Consider the following 18,229-nt stretch of genomic DNA (forward strand, 5'->3'; position numbering starts at 1 on the left):
AGAAAGTGCCCACGAGAGGTGACATTTGAGCAAATCCCAATGGAGGTGAGGGAGCCTACCATGGAGAGTACCCACTCTACCAATGGGTAAGAGTGTCACAGCGGTGGGAACAGGCAGTGCAAAGGACCTGAGGCGGGATCAGAGCTGGTGTGGTAGTCACCTTACTATTATCATCACTATTCTTTCTTTCCAGTTTCATCTCCCTTCACCTCCTCCCTTTCCTGCACGCTTCAGCCAAACGAACTACCAGAGCCTCCCCAAGCCCTTCTGTGTGCACAGGCCTTCGTACAAGTCACACTCCATGCTGGAATGCCTTCCTTTCTCTCCAACTCCTATTCATCCTTCAAAACCCAGCTGAAAGGCCTCCTCCTCAGGGAAGCTTTCCTTGACTGAGAGTCCATGGCCCACTCTCTTGTCCCCTTCTGCTGCAACCTGAAACTGCTTGGTTAACTGCCCACCTCCCCAGACGGATCAGTGAGTTCTGGAGGGATAAGGACTGGCTTTCGCATTGCACTCCTAAGCACAACACAGTGCGGTTGTGTGCACTGACCACCTGATGAACGAAGGAAGAACCGACGGATGCCCCAGGCCTCCCGCCTTACAGAGCCTTTGCCCTGAGCATGCCACCACGAATGAACGCCTCCGTGAATGCTGGCCTTTTCCACGCAGATATAAATCTGCAATATGAAACAGGCTTTTTAAAAATAACAGCACATTTTTCTTTCTTCTTCATTGTTTTTTTTCTTTCTGCACGGCTTATTTTTCCGGTGCGGCCCAGGACCAGCTGTAGGGAAGTCCCTCCCAGGCCCACTCTAAGAATACAGGGTTCTGGGGCCTCTAAGGACTCCTAGGCCTGAACAGGGATGGAGGAGGCACCAGATGGTTCTAGACAAGCTCTGGCACCAAGGCTACCAAGTACCTCTGAGCCAAGAACTTTTTTGCTCAAACGCGATGTTAGGTGGGTTACCTCCGGGAAGCCTTATAGCCCCATGTGACTTTTCCAAAGCAGCTTCTCCTTGATGGGTCTGGAGTTCTCTCCCTCACTCTAAGAGGGCATCCTAGGGAGATGGCATCAGATCCAGGGTTCCAATCCTGGCTACATCATTGGGTAGCCCTGGATCCTTTCCATCACCTCTTGGGGCCTCAGTTTACCTATCTGTGAAATGGAAATAATAATACCTATCTCTGTTTTCTGCATATGGTATGTGACATGCTTAGGACCATACCTAGGACACAGTGAGCATTCAGTAAACATTAGATGCCTTCACCACCATGACCTTCATTTTCATCAGCCCTGGATCTCTTATTGTGCAGTTCCTTTACTAAATCATATACTCTCCAGATCAGAGACCTCAACGATCCGCTGAATCTCACCCTCTTGGCCCTCCTGGAACTTTCTCTCATACATCCCAGAAACACAGTCCTTCTGGGGGTATGAACATCTGTAAATATGGGAAGCTTGGTATCCATACTCTAAGGGCCAATCACTTTGCCTGCCACACCTGACACCTCCTTCCTGCTGGACCTACCTGCCCACACCCCAGGGAAGCAACATTTATAATGAATCCTGTCCTTAGCTCCCAGCACACCATGGGCCTGCAGCCAACGCTCAGAGATTCATCAGAAGATATTTACTGAGCAACTCTTGTGCACAGACAATGGAGACACAGCAGCGTGTGCACACGAAACCAGGCCCTACCCGCACAGAGCTTATGGTCTGATGAAAGAGTAAGACTGCACTCAGTGTTGTCGTTGTTCAGTCGCTAAATTGTGTGTTTTGTGACCCCATGGACTGTAGCCCGCCAAGCTCCTCTGTCCATGGGATTTCCTAGGCGAGAACACTGGAGTGGGTTGCATTTCCTTCTCCAGGGGATCTTCCCGACCCTGGGGTTGAATCCGAGTCTCCTGCATTGTCAGGTGGGTTCTTTACCACTGAGCCACCAGGGAAGCCTGCAATCTGTAAATACACCAATAAATGTAAAACCACCACTAAGACGAGTGCTATAAAGGAAAGGCACATGGGCTGTGAGAGATTGCCGTGGAGGGCTTGACCTAGCCAGGGAGGGCTTCCCTGAACAGGTGATGCTGAAGCTGAAACACGAAGGATGAGGAGACCTACACAGGTGAAACGGAACACATCGCCAGGGCAGAGGAAACATGAGTATAGCACTACGTTAGGCTGAACATGATCAATGGAGGGATTCAAGACGGTGTCCCCACGGTGTCTGAGGGGCAACTGAAGGACTCCAGAAGGCTGTTGGGGCAGGGGTTGACAGACTCAGATTTATTTGTCAAAAAGATCACCCCGGCCACTGAGGATGAGCTTTTCCAAGCCTGTGTGTGTGTACTTATCTCTGCCTAGAATGCTCCCCGAGTCTCTGTATCAGTCAGGACAGGCTAGGTTATGCTGCAGTAACAACCCCCAAATCTAAGTAGTTTGAAACAACAAAAGCTTAACCATCACTCATGCTACACATCCATCGTGAGGCACCAAGGGGGTTCCACTCAGGGAGCGACACAGAGACTCAGGCCAGCAGAAGCAGCCACCAACCCTACCTCCTGCCAGTTGCCACACCACAGGAAAAGAGCACTCAGGAGGGTCTCACACCAGCAACCAGATGCTCCAGACCAGAAGTGGCATGGGCCACTGTAGTTCACAGCTCACCGGCCAGTCACACAGCCCCAGCCAGCACAAGGGGAGCTACAGTCAGTCCTACATGTGCCTGCCTGGAGGAAATATTTAGGGTGTAGCATTAAGCACCACCAGACACTCACTCCATCTTGCTGTCCCCCAACTCATTCATTAGATCACAACTGTTTCAATATTCCAGAAGGAGGGACTGACATGTGCAGGTGAGATCAGAGAGATGCAGGGAAGAGAGAAGATGAGGCCAAGGAAAGGATAGGGCCCACATCACTCAGAGGCTTCTAAACCATGGGAACAACTTGGTTCTTTACCCCACAAGTACTGTGAAGACTTTTCAATGCTTTATGGGGAAATGGGGAGTCTGCTGTGATCTTCTTGGGAACAGATCACTCTGCCACCCTAAGACTGACATGGAGGGGAGGTCATAGGTGGAGTTAGGAGGCTCGTGCTATTGTCTTGGGAATAGACAGTTGTGCTTGACCAAGACGCTCGGGAAGAGAAGACAGAGAGGATGTGGATGGATTCAATTTAATTGGCTGAAGTTCCCCAGATCTGGAGATACAGTGGATTGCAGTGTGGGAATGGAGACACCAAGGTTTCTGCCTTAGGGACAAGCAAGATGGTGGTAGCCTTGGACAAGATGAGAGCCCTGGAGGTGGTTTAGGGAAGAAAATGATGGAACAGCCTTGGACTCTGTGTGTGGGTCATAGCTATGAGATAGCCCAGAACAAGCCGAGGAGGCAGCTGAATGAACAGGAATGACTCCTGCCTACTTGTCCAGTGGTCTTCACTTCCTTCACACTTGCCAAGAACTTAGAACCAGGGGAAACCCCTCCCCCATTTAAGTCCAGGTGAGGAAACATTCAGAAGTCTTACTTGACACCAAAGACAACAAATTTTTGAAACACATCAATACAAAGGGTCAAGAGGACAGAACTGTAACTCAGGTCAGAGTAGTATGTAAGTGATAGCTGTGAGGGCTGATGAAGGACTCCTGGGACCAGTGAGGGGAGCCCCTCACCTCTGAGCACGTCATTAGGGTAGGCAGCATAGATTCTGCCTCAGTTGCCCCTGGAGGCCCCAGCAAATCTGGGACTGAATGGACCTGGGTGGAGCTTGTTGGGCAATTCTGATATTCCCTGGAGAGTGTTCTGCAATAATCCCAGGAAGAAAAATACTTCTTAACTCACTGTGGGCTATGGGCTAGGCACTGTCTCTGTGTTGTCTCATTCCATCTCACAACTGCCTGCCCAGACAGGCTTTGTTGGCCCTACTTTAGGGATGGAGGAGCAAGATCCAGAGAGGTCAAAGGTAATCCTGCCAAGTCCAAAGTCCCAGCTCAGTATGAGGAAGGGGGACTCCAATGGAGAAGCCCTTTTTCATTAAACTAAAGCAACTGCCCTGGGCTCTATTCCAGAGAGGAAGGTTTACAGGCACGTGCCTACACAGAACTCTGCTCACCCACCTCTGAGAAAGTCAGTGAGCAAAAATCAGGCCCCACTCCCCAGGGAAGGAGAGTTACATCTGCCCCATGGACCTCAGAGCCCCAACCTCTTCCTTTCTCTCAAGGGGAAATGAGGGCGAAGGACAGCTTGGGTGCCACAGGCATCATGCTTCATGGAAAATTCTTTGGCTAAGCACAGACAGAACCCCCAGTTTATAGGTTTACTGGCATCAAGAGCCCTGTCTCATTCTTCCCCCTGTCCCCGCGGACAAAGAGCTGGGTGTGTTTCCTTTCAGCCACTCTAAATTACATACAACAGCCTTACTCCACATGAAACAAGCATCTGAGAAAGAAGAGAGGCTTAACATTTTTCTCCCTGAAGTCCCAGCCCATCCCGGGGGTGGTCTAAGCCCCTATCGCCCAACACCACCCCGTACAAGACACGAGCAACTTTTCCACCAGCACCGACCAGCGCTCAAGACGTTCTGTATTCTCCTTGCAGCCACTCTCCTGGGGCGTGCTGGCCTTGACCGGAGAAAGGTCATCGGCCGCCGAGTGCCTGCAGAGCAGACTACCTTGGGGAAGGCGGGGGTGGGGGGTGGGAATGGAGGCTACACTCCGGAGAGATTTCCCAAAGAGTCTACACCGCACCTGGGATGCGAAACGTGTTAAAAGAAATGGCCCCCGGCGCTACCACGTTTACCGGGAAATCGTGCACTGCGTTGGAAAGAGGGCCCCCCACCGCACCCCGGCAGGACTCGTACTTCCCACGTCCGCCGCAACCCCCGTGGCCGAGCCCAGAGCGCCACCCACCCCCGCCGCCCCCCGAGAACTAGGCCAGCAGCAGCGGCGGCGGCCGCGCCGAGCCGTCCAGCCTGCGGCGCCCCGCCCGCGTCTCCGCGTTCTCAGGCCGAATGCCCGGGGCCCGGGCGGCCGCTGCCATTGGTCGGCGGCCACGTCCGTCAGCGGGCGGCACGCCGGCGCAGAGCAAAGGCTACATTGTAACAAGGCAGGCGAGCGAGCGAGCGGGGCGCGGGCGGGGAGGAAGGAGGCGGAGGGGCGGCCCCCGAGTCCCGCAGCGGCGGCGGCGGCGGCGGCAGCTACCTGCCGAAGGGTTAACCCACCTCGGGCCGGGGCGAGCCGCACCCCCACCGCCACCACCCCGCTCCTGCGCCGCCCGGAACCCCCCGCGCCGCGGGCGCTGCACCCCCGGCCGCCCGCCGCCCCCGCGGCCGCTCGCAGCCCCTGCCCCGGCCGCCCCCCGCGCGCGCGTGCGCGCGCTGGCAAATTGCCGAGCGCTTTCCGAAGCCATTTTCAATGGCCACAGTGGCTACCGGGGCTGACTCACCTTCCCGGGAGCGCCGCGGCAGCCGCGGGGCCCGGGCGGCGCGGGCGGGCCCGGGCGGGCGGCTCGGCGGAGGCGGCGCGGCCCCGGCTGGCGGCCCCCGCGGCGGGAGCGGCCGCGCTGCGGGCGCGCTGGGCCCCGGCAAAGTTTCAGCGCCAGCCTCGGCGCGGCGGCGGCGGCGGCGACTCGCTGCTGCTCTCCTCCCCTGCTTTGACCACCATCTTATTAGTACAGGAAATGACATGGAAAACGGAAGAAAGCGGCGTTTGGGGCAGACGCGGACCCCCCAATTCAGGGGCCCGGAGCCGGGACTCAGCAGCCGCGCGTCCCAACCCGGCCCCGGGAGAAAACTCCCGGGGTCCCCTCGGCGCCCCCGCCCCGCGCCCTGCCTGGAGGGGAGCGGGGGTGGGGGGGAACCTGGTTCCTCGAACCCAAAAGGACAGGGCGACTTTTATAAACCAGCCCGCGGAGAAATCGAGAAAAAAAATAATAATGAAAAAAAGAAAAGGTTAAAAGAACTTTGGAACTGGGACACTTTTTTTGTTTTTGGTCGGAATTAAAAGTTCTAGAATTTTTAAAAAGCCATTCCTTGAGGGGGCTCCCTGGCTCCCCCAATTCTGTTGCTGCCCCTTGTGAACCTAACGGGAGTAAATGTGTTGATATTTTTAACCCTTTCTTGGCTCCAATGCCCGCAACTGGCCCCCTCCTGATCCGGTTTAACCCTTTGAATGCCCAGCCATTCGGAATTACAAACTGAAGTTGTAAAGCCAGGTGCATCCCGCTAAAAGCTGGGGGAAGAGGGCTGGGGGGTTTCATTTGAAACGTTTAACTATTTACGTGGGGCTGTGGTTTTAACGACGCGAGCCGCAAGTGTTCTTCAAATCGGAATTTGTTACCGGGATTGAGATCCTGAGAACCGGACTTGCTGGTCCCGGGCTGTCTCGGGAAAGATGTTTAAACCGAAAACGCTTGCTTGGGTCCTCAATTTCTTCATCCGTGAAATGGGATTCAACATCGCAGAGCAACAAGGGAGCAAGGAAAAGATCGGGCGGAATTTTCATAAAGACGGTGTTTAAAAGCTTGAAAGGCTTTACTCCACGCTTAGAAACCTGACGGGTTAGGATGGAGTAGAGAACACCGCGGGATGGCGTAACCAAGACAACTACTCCCAAAATAACCGCGTTCTTCTGGCGTTGTCTGCAAGGCAAGGGGCCCAAGTGCGAGATCTCTCCTGTCAGGGGAGGCTGTGCTGCTCTGGCTCTAAAACCGAGGTGTAACCTCTAGTAGAAAGTTGTCGGAGGAATTTGCCCTCAAGACCGCGCCGGGGCGGGGCGCTGCTTAGGGAGGGGCTTCCCCACCGTCAGACATCCGTGGAAGCCCTAAAAGTCTTGGCACAGGCGGTCTCCAGTGGGCACCGCCCCGGGGAGATGTCCTCTCGAGGATGGAGTTCCCTGTCAGTTTCCCTGCTGGTTGGGAGCCTGAGTCCCAGATGACATCCATGGTCAGACCCCAGGACATGCTCCTAGCTCTTGGAGTCTGGAAGTTGGGGGTTGAGGGGAGAAGCTCTGTATGTACCTCGTCTTTTGTTTCCCTTGACTCTGGCATCACAAACACACCTTTTCGAAATCCCTCATCTACTTCCTGTGTGATCTTGAGTAAAGGACTTCCCTTCTCTGAGCCTCAGTTTCCTATCTGCAAAGCGGGACACAGGAATAACAACCCACATTGCCAGCTCCATGTGAGGAGCCGTGAAACTGTTTAAAGAGCCTAGCACCAGACTGCTCACAGTAGATGCTCAAGTAACCATAATTAGCATCAGAATTATATGACTTTCAATATAACTGTAGAAAGTTTCCCGAGTGTCTTTCTGCTCAGTGCCAGGCGGAGTGTTGGGTACTGGGGAGTACCAAGATTAGTTAGACCTGGTCCTTTTAGGAGGTCGTGGTCTGGCCAGGAGATGGAGGAATTGGTAGTTAACTCAGATTAATTCAATAATTAATGCACAACTTTATACTGGAGGCCGGGTGCTTGGGCAGGGAGAGGAAAGGACACCAAGGAGGAAGCCATGTATTCCTTTTGAGAAGGATTCACCAAGGAAAGGGTGTCAGAGGTGGGCCCTGACAGGGGGGGTTGGAATTTCCACCAGCGGTAGGATGGCGCTCCAGGAAGGCGAACAGCGCGGGCAGAGACCTGCAGGTCTCAAAGCGGCAGGGTGTGTAACACGCGGCCAGCTATGATGACTCAAGAGTGGGTGGGGCAGAGGAGCCCAGATGAGGCCAGAAAGCCAAGAGCTTAAAGAGAGAAGGTGGTCACAGCCTGCAAAAAGCAAAATGGTCTTTGAGAGAATGAGCTGAGGAGTGAGGCAAAGAGGAAATTTTTCCATGTGGTGATGGTTTTCTATTTAAATCTCCCCATCCATCTGGCCCAGCCTGGCTTCTCTTTGCCAGGAACAGTCGGCCTCCAGGCTCCAACTCTGGAGTGAGGCTGGGTCCTTGGGCATTGCAGGCCAGGAGTCGTCAGTCATCATGCTTGGTGGGCACAGAGAGTCTGTATGGTTCAGAGAGCCAGGTCTGAGGTCTAGCCTGCCACACCCTGCCATGGAACCTGGGGCGCGTGACTCTTCTGTCTGAGCTCCAGCTTCTTCCTGTGCGACACAGAGAATTTGTACCAGGGGTCCTACCTTGTTCCCTCAAGAAGCTGCCCTATAGCCACATGATCAACACCACGGCTTGGGAAGGAATCTGAAACAAGACGGAGTGTTTCTGGGAGCCCAAGGCAGGCAAGGGCTGGCACAAATGCCCGGGGTCAGTGGGCAGAAAGTGGTAATTACTTAAAGTGATTACCCCAGGGCCAGAAGGTAATCACTGTAGACAAGTGGTCTGGACAAGGTAGGCCTTGTGAGACTGCCTCAGCTTCTTCCCTCTGCGGGCTGAGTTGGGCCTGAAACATGGAAGTAAGGATGAAGAAGAACTCCACTCAGATCCCCTGAGAACTAGTTGGGGGTCAGGCGGTACAAAGAGGGTTGACATGAATAGGGCACATGACACACACTTTCAGGGACCTTACCATTTGACTCTGTCAGTAATCTGAGCCAATCGGCATCATTGCTGTTTTTGCAGACAGGGACGCCATGCTCAGAGAGGTTAAGAAACTTTCCCGAGGCCACACAGCTAGTTAGAAGTACGATCAGATTCACACCCAGATCTGACTCCATTGCTCCGTGCTCTCCACCCTTGGACATTTCTGGTTTGTCATCCTTCTCCATAAGACGACTTTTTAGCCTAACAGTTGGTAAAATATTTCCCTGGTTTCTCCCTTGTGCATTTCACACAATAGGAGCTGACCAGAACTTTGCAATGGGAGGTCAGGCTCTTCATGATTGCCCCCTACAAAAAATTTACCAGCAATCCCAGTCACTTCCAGGTCCCTGTGAGGACACTGACATGTTCTAAATGAATGAAGCTCAACTCTTCGGAAAGAAAAGCCAATCTGAGACCTTTCTCGTCTACTACTGATACCCAAGTGAAACATTTATGCAACGAGCTGCAACTTAAATGCCCCTGGATCACTGGAGATTCACTTCCACATTTGCTATGAAGCAAGGATGAGTGTTAATTGCATCCATCAGTGACCCTTCTGAAAGCCTTGAGGGAGAAATTTCATTCAGGATTTAGTGCCTGTAAAAAACAGACCAAAGATCAACTGCATTTCCCTCGAGGAACTGGCAAGCATCTCCCTTGCTAACAAGAAGAGCTGCATAACTGATCAGGTTTCCCTTTTTACACAGGTTGCCAGGAAGCTCAGGGCCAGATTCCACCCCCATTCCCAACAACTTTGGCAGTTGCTCCCTCCTCATTCCTCCTTTCCCACTTCTAATCCTACTAACTCAGCTTTGTTTTCTCTGCCTTTTATTAAAGATTCCGCCCCCCTCTTTAATGGCAAGAAATAAATATTTAAAATAAACCCACATTTGGAAGAGTTGCTGAAGGGAGTTGGATGCCATGGGCCTTGTGTTAAGCCAGGCATGGTTCTCTTCTGGTCTGTCTTGTCCACTCGCCCAACAGCTGAGGGATTCCTCTCTTGGAAGGGAGGAGGGACTGGCTTATAACCAAGGGATTCCTCACTCAGCTGCTGATGACGACTAAGATCAAATGCCCTGGGTCAGATCATCATGGCTATTTTTTGGTTCTCCTGACAAACAGCTTGCCTCTCTCCTGTCAACTGCCCAGGAAGCACAAACCTCTATCCCCTACCCCCGCCGCACCCCCCCCCCCCAAAGACCCTGCCAGCCAAGAGATCCCTCATTCGTACCTCCTGCTGAGTTTTGGCAGGAAATAGACTCCTCTTTTCTACAGAAGCCACTGCCCTCAGTGGGCTGTCTACCGCATGCGCGGCAAGGTAAGATGATTCGGATGCAGGTTGAAGGTGAAAGAGCAGCTTTAGAACCTTGCACAGGGAAGGTCTCAGAGATGTGGCATCTCGTGGGAGTCTTGATCAATGGGAAGGAGTCAGCCCCATGCACGGTTGAGTAGTTGAGTCACCTCAGCAGAGGACACAGCCTGGGCAAAGGCCCTGAAGCAGAAGCTAGCCAAGCTTGCTGTATGGGGTGGCCCAAGGCTAGTGTGCAGAGCACAGTGTAGAAGGGGAGACGGAAGGAGACGAGCAGGAGAAGGGATTGGATCTAGGCCGTGCTTTTCCATGGTTTGGATTATTTGAACATCAGTAGCAGCCAGCGATCGGAGAAGGCAATTGCACCCCACTCCAGTACTCTTGCCTGGAAAATTCCATGGATGAAGGAGCCTGGAAGGCTGCAGTCCATGGGGTCGCTGAGGGTCGGACACGACTGAGCGACTTCACTTTCACTTTCATGCACTGGAGAAGGAAATGGCAACCCACTCCAGTGTTCTTGCCTGGAGAATCCCAGGGACAGGGAAGCCTAGTGGGCTGCCGTCTATGGGGTCGCACAGAGTCGGACACGACTGAAGCGACTTAGCAGTAGCAGCAGCCTCCAGCGATGCTGTACAGCTGGGGAAACGCAGGACCTCACTTATGTTTTCACACCATCACCTTGGCTGCCGTGTGGCTACTAACATTGCCCACGTGCCAGATGAGTAGGTAGGTATGTTCATAAACCATGTTATTTAACTCCTCCCTCCTGCTAATGAGGTTGATGTGGACCTGTCTTTTATCTGGCTGCCTAGTGCCTGACTTCCCTTCCAGTGACTGGGGAAATTCCCACCCTTCTGAGCCCTGGAGAGACCCAGGGTGTACCTGCCCCCATGCCCACTAGAGAATCTGAAAACATCAAAAATTCCCTTTCAGGAGGTACATAGCTCATGAAGGTGGGGTCCTTATAAGTGAGATTCGCGCCCTTAGAAAAGAGACTCCAGAGAGCTCCCCTGACCTTCCCACCACAGAACACAAACAGAAGACAGCCATTCAAGAAGCAGGAAGTGGGTTCTCACTAGACCCAATCTGATCCTGGACTTCCAGCCTCCAGAACTGTGAGACATAATTTTCTGTGGTTTCTAAGTTGCCAGTGGTATTTTGTTATAGTAGCTCAAAGGTAAGGTACAGACACATGATGGAGCCTCAGCCGATCCCCCACCTTTGGACTGGACTCTAGTGACATGCAGAGACATGGACCATGGACTCCTTTCTGGTGAGTCGGGGGGCACTAGAGTCAGTTCTCGAGGGCAGGAGTGCCTGTAGCTGGATACGGAAGAGCTGCAAGGGCTGGTGGTACCTGTCGGCAGTATTGGGCAGCGTCCGCACTGGCTCTGTGGCATGGTCTTGGCTGTGACTGTCTGCGCACCCTGCGCTTGGTTCTTCAACTTTTCAGAGGGTCATGAGCTACCTGAACCCCTTTCAATAGGTTCCCTGTTGCTTAAATCAGTGTTGTTGTTGTTCAGTTGTTAATTCATGTCCCACTCTTTGCAACCCCACGGGCTGTAGCTCTGTCCATGGAATTCTACAGGCAAGAATACTGGAGTGGAGAGCCATTCCCTTCTCCAGGGGATCTTCCCTACCTCACGGTCTCTGAGAACCAGGAATCCTAGAAGCGGCTTAACTAGGTGGTTCTGGCTCAGAATCGCTCGTGAGGTTGCAGTCTGCCAGGTTGTCAGCTGGGCTGAAGGCTTGCCTGGGGCTCGTGAGTCCACTTCCAAACTCCCTCACATGTAGGATAACCCATGATGCAAGTTTGCCCAGGAATGAGGAGGATTCCCAAAGTATGGGATTTTCAGCTTTAAAAGCCGGTTGGCTCCAGGCAAACCAGGGCAAGTTGATCACCCTATTCCTGTGGTTGTTGAAAAGAGAGCTTGGATTCTTGATTTGGGCATCTCAGTATCACTGCTCCTGATACGGCAGCTGGTCTTCCTTGGAGTGAATGATCAGACAGAGAGAGGCAGAAGAAAGTCATCGTCTTTTATAACCTAACCTCAGAGTGCATACTATTCCTTCTACAGTATTCTACCGTCAACTACAAATTGCTGCTTTTCAAGGGCATTTAAAATTCTTAAAGAGCTGGGAATACCAGACCACCTTACCTGTCTCCTAAGAAACCTGTACGCTGGTCAAGAAGCAATAGTTAGAACCTTACCTGGAAGAACTGACTGGTTCAAAATTGGGAAAGGAGTACGTCAAGGCTGCATATTGTCACCGTGTTTATTTAACTTATATGCAGAGTACATCATGTGAAACTGATGTACTGGGCTGGATAAATCACAACCTGGAATCAAGATTTCTAGGAGAAATATCAGCAACCTCAGATATTCAGATGATACCACTCTAATGGCAGAAGGTGAAGAGGAACTAAAGAGTCTCTTGATGGTGAAAGAGGAGAGTGAAAAAGCTGGCTGAAAACTCAGCATTCAAAACACTAAGATCAGTCTCATCACTTCATGGCAAATAGGAGGGGGAAAGTGGAAGCGGCAACAGATTGTGTTTTCTTGGGCTCCAGATTTTGCAGCCACAAAGTTAAAAGATGCTTGCTCCTCGGAAGGAAAGGAAGAGATGTCACTTTGCCAACAAAGGTCCGTGTAGTCAAAGCTACTATTTTTCCAGTAGTCATGTACAGATTAGAGAATTGGACCATAAAGAAAGCTGAGCCCTGAAAAATTGATGCCTTCAAATTGCGGTGCTGGCAAAGACTCTTGAGGGACTGAACAATAAGGGCGTTTGCCATCTGCCTCTGCAGAGATTGATCCCTGGGCTGCTGCGGCTCTTGACCTTCAGCATGCCCTGAAGGGAATCCAGGGTGGAGAGTGAGGCAAGTCTGTGCTCCAGGGAAACTGGTGTAACAGGTCTTTGTTGTTATTCAGTAGCTAATTCCTGTCTGACTCTTTGCCACCCCATAAACTGCAGCATACCAGGCTTCCCTGTCCTTCACTATCTCCTGGAGCTTGCTCAAACTCATGCCCATTGAATCAGTGATGCCATCCATCCATCTCATCCTCTGTTGCTCCCTTCTCCTGCCCCCAGTCTTTCCCAGGATCAGGGTCTTTTCCAGAGAGAAGATGTTCTTCGCATCAGGTGGCCAAAGTATTGGAGCTTCAATTTCAGCATCAGTCCTTCCAATGGATATTCAGGGTTGATATCCTTAAGGATTGATTGGTTTGATCTCCTTGCTGTTCAGCGGACTCTCAGGAGTCTTCTCCAGCACCATAATCGGAAAGCAACAATTCTTCGGCGCTCAGCCTCCACACAGCCTTAGACGTATATCTTATGTGCTTCTCTCATTATTGCTTTGAAATAATTTCCAGAAGTGGACAAAGCATGTGCCCAGCTTCACATCCTGAAAAATTTTGCCACATTGCCCTCCAGAATAGTGGTACCAATGTCAGTTCTCATTGGCTTTGTGAGAGCCTGCTTGTTTCTCTAAACCCTTACGCTGAACATCATCCATCTGCTTAATCTTCAGTAATTTGATGTGAGAGAGATCTGTCTCATTGTTTCTTTAAATCACATGGTATTGATAGCAAGAAGAGCATATTTTCCTGTGTTTATCAATCGTGGTGTCTCATTTGTGAATTGCTTGATCACATTCTTTGTCTAAGGTTGGGATCTTGTGTCTTTTTATTGATTCATAAGTGTAGTTTACATATTAAGGATAACAAAAGTCTTTGAAATTCTATCACTGTTTTCTCAATTCAGAAACATTTGTAAATGTATTTATGTTTTTTGCTATATGAAAATTTAAAGGGTTTCATTTTCTGCTGTCAGAAAGACTTCCTCCTTCAGAAAATTGTAAAAATATTCTCTTAGATTTTTTTCCTAATTTTAACATTAAAAAAAAATTTTGGCCCATCTGGAATTTATTTTGGTGCAGAGTGTTAAGATGGAGATCGAACTTTTTTTCCTTAGTGAATAAGTAGTTGTCCTAACACCAGTTATTGGGTCATTCATCTATTTCTCATTGTTTTACAGTGCCATCTGTATCCCATGTTAAATTCCGTATCATAACAAGCCTATTTCTTCTCTATTATATATCATTGATTATTTGCACAGTACCAAACTGTTCACATTACTATAGCTTTATACAATATTCTAGTATTAGACAGGACACAGCCTCCACTTTAACTAACTTGATCTAATTCCCAGAGGCAGAGATTTTAACTCCTAGATGATATTTGCCTTCACGTTCTAAATCATATGTTTATATTGCTAGCTGTTGAGTAAGTAATTTCAAACGTCATCTATCGATTTTCTGACATGGAAGACGAGTCTCCCACTCATTCACACTCCCGATTTGCTGATGCCCCACCCAACCCCACCCTGGGCTCGGTCTGGTAACATCTTCATGGTAACCTGTGTCCCTGAGCAGGGTCTCCATTGTAATGAGCGTGTCAGTGTTGTGAATTGCTAAGCCAAGAACACACTGTTCTTAAATTGCCTTGATTTTACAGCTTTTTGTTTTTCCTAGAGTTCATAATAGACCCATTTTTTTTTGCATTTGCTTAGTTTTTTAACATCTAAGATTTTATTCTAATGTTGTAGAATGCCTTTCATTGCAATTTTCAACACCCTCAAACCTTTTAGATTATCTATCAGAGCCTTTTGTTTTTTCCTGCACTTTTTTTCTTACATGGTGGATCAGAAATCTTTCTGAAAAGAGTCAGATACTGAATGCTGTAGGCTTTATGCGCTGCCTGGAGTCTCTGTCACATATTCTTGGTTTTTCCCACATTATTTATTTGTTTTTACAACTCTTTGTTCAGGATGTTTTGAGATTCTTTTATGTTGTTGCTTGAGCCAGCAGTTTGTCCATTTTCAGTATTGAGTAGCATTTCACCCCATTGATATACCACAGGGTTTTTTTGTTTGTTTGTCTGTACTTTCTGGGAGATTTCCATGACCTTGTCTTTCAATACTTAACCTTTTTCTTAAAAAATTTCAGCCTGGGGACTTCCCTGGCAGCCCAGTGGTTAAGACTCCCGGCTTCCACTGCAGGGGGCGTGGGTTAGATCCTGATCTGGGAACTAAGATCCTGCACGCTGTGTGGGGAGAGGCCAGTATATATACATGTGTGTATATATATGTATGTATTCAGCTTTCATAGGCTGAATTTCCATCAAGAAACAAGATCTGTTCTTTGTTTCTTATAGCTTCTTTTCTTTTTAACGGACACAATGTTTTTTCTTTAGAAATATCCTCTTCCCCCTCCTATTCTGTGAATTAGCTGCTTTCTTCAACTTCTTTCTCTCCTATTTATTGTATTCTCTTTCACAGCAGGATTGTCTTCAGATGTCCAGTGATCCTTGGCTGTCTTTTGTATTTGAGAGTGAAGCTCCGAGTGTCCTCTGGGAGGTGTTGGGAGGGTGGGATTTGTACACAGGGCTTACTGGAAGCTGAAGCTGGCTGATGCCCCTGGTGGCACAAGTCTTCACTGCATTTATAAAGAATGTTCCTCCACCCTGCTCCCAGGGGACGTGTGTGCAGGGGCCATGGGTCGGAGTTGGGGGCAAGTCCAGGCAATGGCACCCCACTCCAGTTCTCTTGCCTGGAAAATCCTGTGGATGGAGGAGCCTGGTAGGCTGCAGTCCATGGCGTCGCGGAAGAGTCGGACACGACTGAGCGACTTCACTTTCACTTTTCACTTTCATGCATTGGAGAAGGAAATGGCAACCCACTCCAGTGTTCTTGCCTGAAGAATCCCAGGGACGGGGGAGCCTGGTGGGCTGCTGTCTATGGGGTCGCACAGAGTCGGACACGACTGAAGCAACTTAGCAGCAACAGAAGCCAGTCCTGGGCTGACTTCAAAGTGATGCCAGAGCAGAGGGACCTCTAGCTTGGGACCTGAACGAGGAGGAAGCTGGAGGTCTCCGATGTCTCCTTACTCATCTGCTTTCAATTCAGCGCCTTTCCACCTTCCTCAGTGCCTGCTGAAACCAAGTTAGACTTTCTGTGTCCATTTCTTTAGAAAAGGAATCTCTAGTGGTCTTCAGGAACAGGAGAAGGTTAGCCCCTTGGCTGCCATGGGTGTGCTTGGGCCGGTAATCTTGGGGTCTCACTGCATCTTGTACAAGGTTTTGAAAAAATATCCCCTTATTTTCAGCCACAGGCTTCACCACAGCTTTCTTAGGTCCTTTCTATTCCCGAGCCGTTCAGTGGCGGCGAACAAATTGGCTTCCTCCTTTCCCGTGGCCTCCACCAGACACTCAGACTTGGTTCTTGCTCCTCTGGTTCTGCGTCTCTTCCTCCAGCTGCCTCCCATCTGCTCACCTAGAGATCTTAGGTTTCCGATGCATCCTCTTCTCACGCAAGGTGGATTTAGTGTTGCTTTTTCTTTTTTTCCTCTACTTTTGGTTTGGGCTGATCTTCAAGACGAGAGGAGGTGGAAACTCTGCACTTCACCTTAATTGGTAGGCACCCATTAATCGTAAATAGAAAATTTGTCTGGCGTCATCCAGGTATCATTTCAAGTAAACTTCAAAGTTGAAAGTTTCTCCTTCTTTCCACCCCCCACCCCCTCAAAAATATCTCATTGGGATTTTTTATTTTTAGAACATAGGTTTTTGTTTTTGTTTTTGTTTTTAACAGTTTTAGATTTACAAAAAAAATCAGAGAGCGTTTCCATGTATTCCTCAGTCCGTTTCTCCTGTTGGCATCTTTCATCCGTGTGGCACACTGGTTGCAATTCCTGAACTGATGTTCATACATTATTATTAACTGAATGTGAATGTGGAGTCGCTCAGTCGTGTCCGACTCTTTGCGACCCCATGGACTGTAGTCTGCCAGGCTCCTCTATCCATGGGATTTTCCAGGCAATAGTACTGGAGTGGATTGCCATTTCCTTCTTCAAAGGATCTTCCCAACCCAGGGATAGAACCTGAGTCTCCCGCATTGTAGACAGATGCTTTACTGTCTGAGCCACCAGGGAAGTTTGTTATTAACTGAAGTTCACCGTTTATTGAGATGTCATTACTTTTTGCCTCATTCTTCTGGAACAGTCATTCTTCTGTGCCAGGATCCCACCCAGGAGACTACATCTCCTTGGGCTGCTCTTGACTCTGACAGTTGCTCAGGCTTTCCTTCTTTTTGATGGCCTCGATTTTGAAGGGTATTAGTCAGGCATTCCGTAGAATGCCTCTCTATCATAGTTTATCTGATGCCTTTCCCAAGTTTAGAGCCGGATGGTGGGTTTGGGGGAGGAAGCCAGCAGGGTTTTGATGAAATGCCATTCAGTTGGTAGAATAATTGGAGGGAAATTGACATTTCTACAATATCGAGCTTTCCTTCAGGGATGTGGCCCATTTCTCCTTTGTATTCAAGTCTTCTTTTACAATTTTTAGGCAGGTTTTATAGTTTGCTTCTTATGAGCCTAACATACTGCTTGCTGGGCTTATTCCCAGATATTTTATAGCATTTGCTGCTCTTGTGGGTAAAATCACAATTGCTTTTACTTTCTAATTTGTCCTTGCTGTTATATTGGAAAGCCACTGACTTGCATAAATGCATATTCTGACTAGCTATCACATATTATTTATAACAGTTTTGAGTTGATGTTCTTAAATTTTTTTGATAAACAAAATCTCATGCAAATAATGATTTTGATTCATCCTTTTAAATGCTTGTGAATTTTAGTCAGTTTTCTTATATTATCACATTAGCTTCAAACAATGATGATTAGGATGGAGACAGTGTTTTGTTACTGATGCCAGATTTTCACCTGCTTTTATGTTCTCTCTGAGTGCTGTGTGCTAAGTCGCTTCAGTGGTGTTAGACTCTTTGCAACCCTATAGACTGTAGCCCTCCAGGCTTCTCCTCTGTCCGTGGGATCCTCCAGGCAAGAATACTGGAGTGGGTTGCCATTTCCTCCTCCAGGGGATCTTTCCAACCCAGGGATCGAACCCAAGTCTCCTGTGTCTCCTGTATTGGCAGGCGGGTTCTTTACTACTAGCACCATCTGGGAAGCATACAGGTTTCTGATAATCTCTTTCTTATCCTTTGGAAATGTCCTCCTATTCCTATTTTAGTAGGAGTTTATATGAGGAATGAAAATTGAATTGTATCAACGCCTTTTTTTTTGGATATGTCAGAATTAGTACCTATTTTTTTCTACATCATCCTCTTATGTAATTATATAGCCATAATTACATTAATAGCTGTTGTGTTTCCCTTCATGGTGCCAGTGTGCTTCCTAGCTCAGGCTCCCTGGAGGGAAACTCTGCCAGCCTTTGTGCCATACAGTTGGGGCACAGCTTACCTATGCCTCCTTATACCTCTGGCCACATATAGAGATCAGACGATGACTTGCCTACACGATTGTTGAGGAAGCTCACATCAGCTACTG

At 49.4% G+C, this 18,229-nt stretch overlaps 1 protein-coding gene across 1 annotated transcript in view; it reads right to left on the bottom strand.

Annotated features, from left to right (window-relative positions):
• Window positions 1-5,479, bottom strand: part of LOC102190340 (zinc finger protein 862) — an 86,455-nt gene extending 80,976 nt beyond the window's left edge. The window contains exon 1 of the mRNA XM_018059201.1: window positions 5,440-5,479. The gene's annotated coding sequence lies outside the window, so the exon portion shown is untranslated. The remainder of the gene's footprint in view (window positions 1-5,439) is intronic.

The sequence above is a fragment of the Capra hircus genome, chromosome 15 (genome assembly GCF_001704415.2).
Source record: "Capra hircus breed San Clemente chromosome 15, ASM170441v1, whole genome shotgun sequence".
NCBI classification, from domain to species: domain Eukaryota; kingdom Metazoa; phylum Chordata; class Mammalia; order Artiodactyla; family Bovidae; genus Capra; species Capra hircus.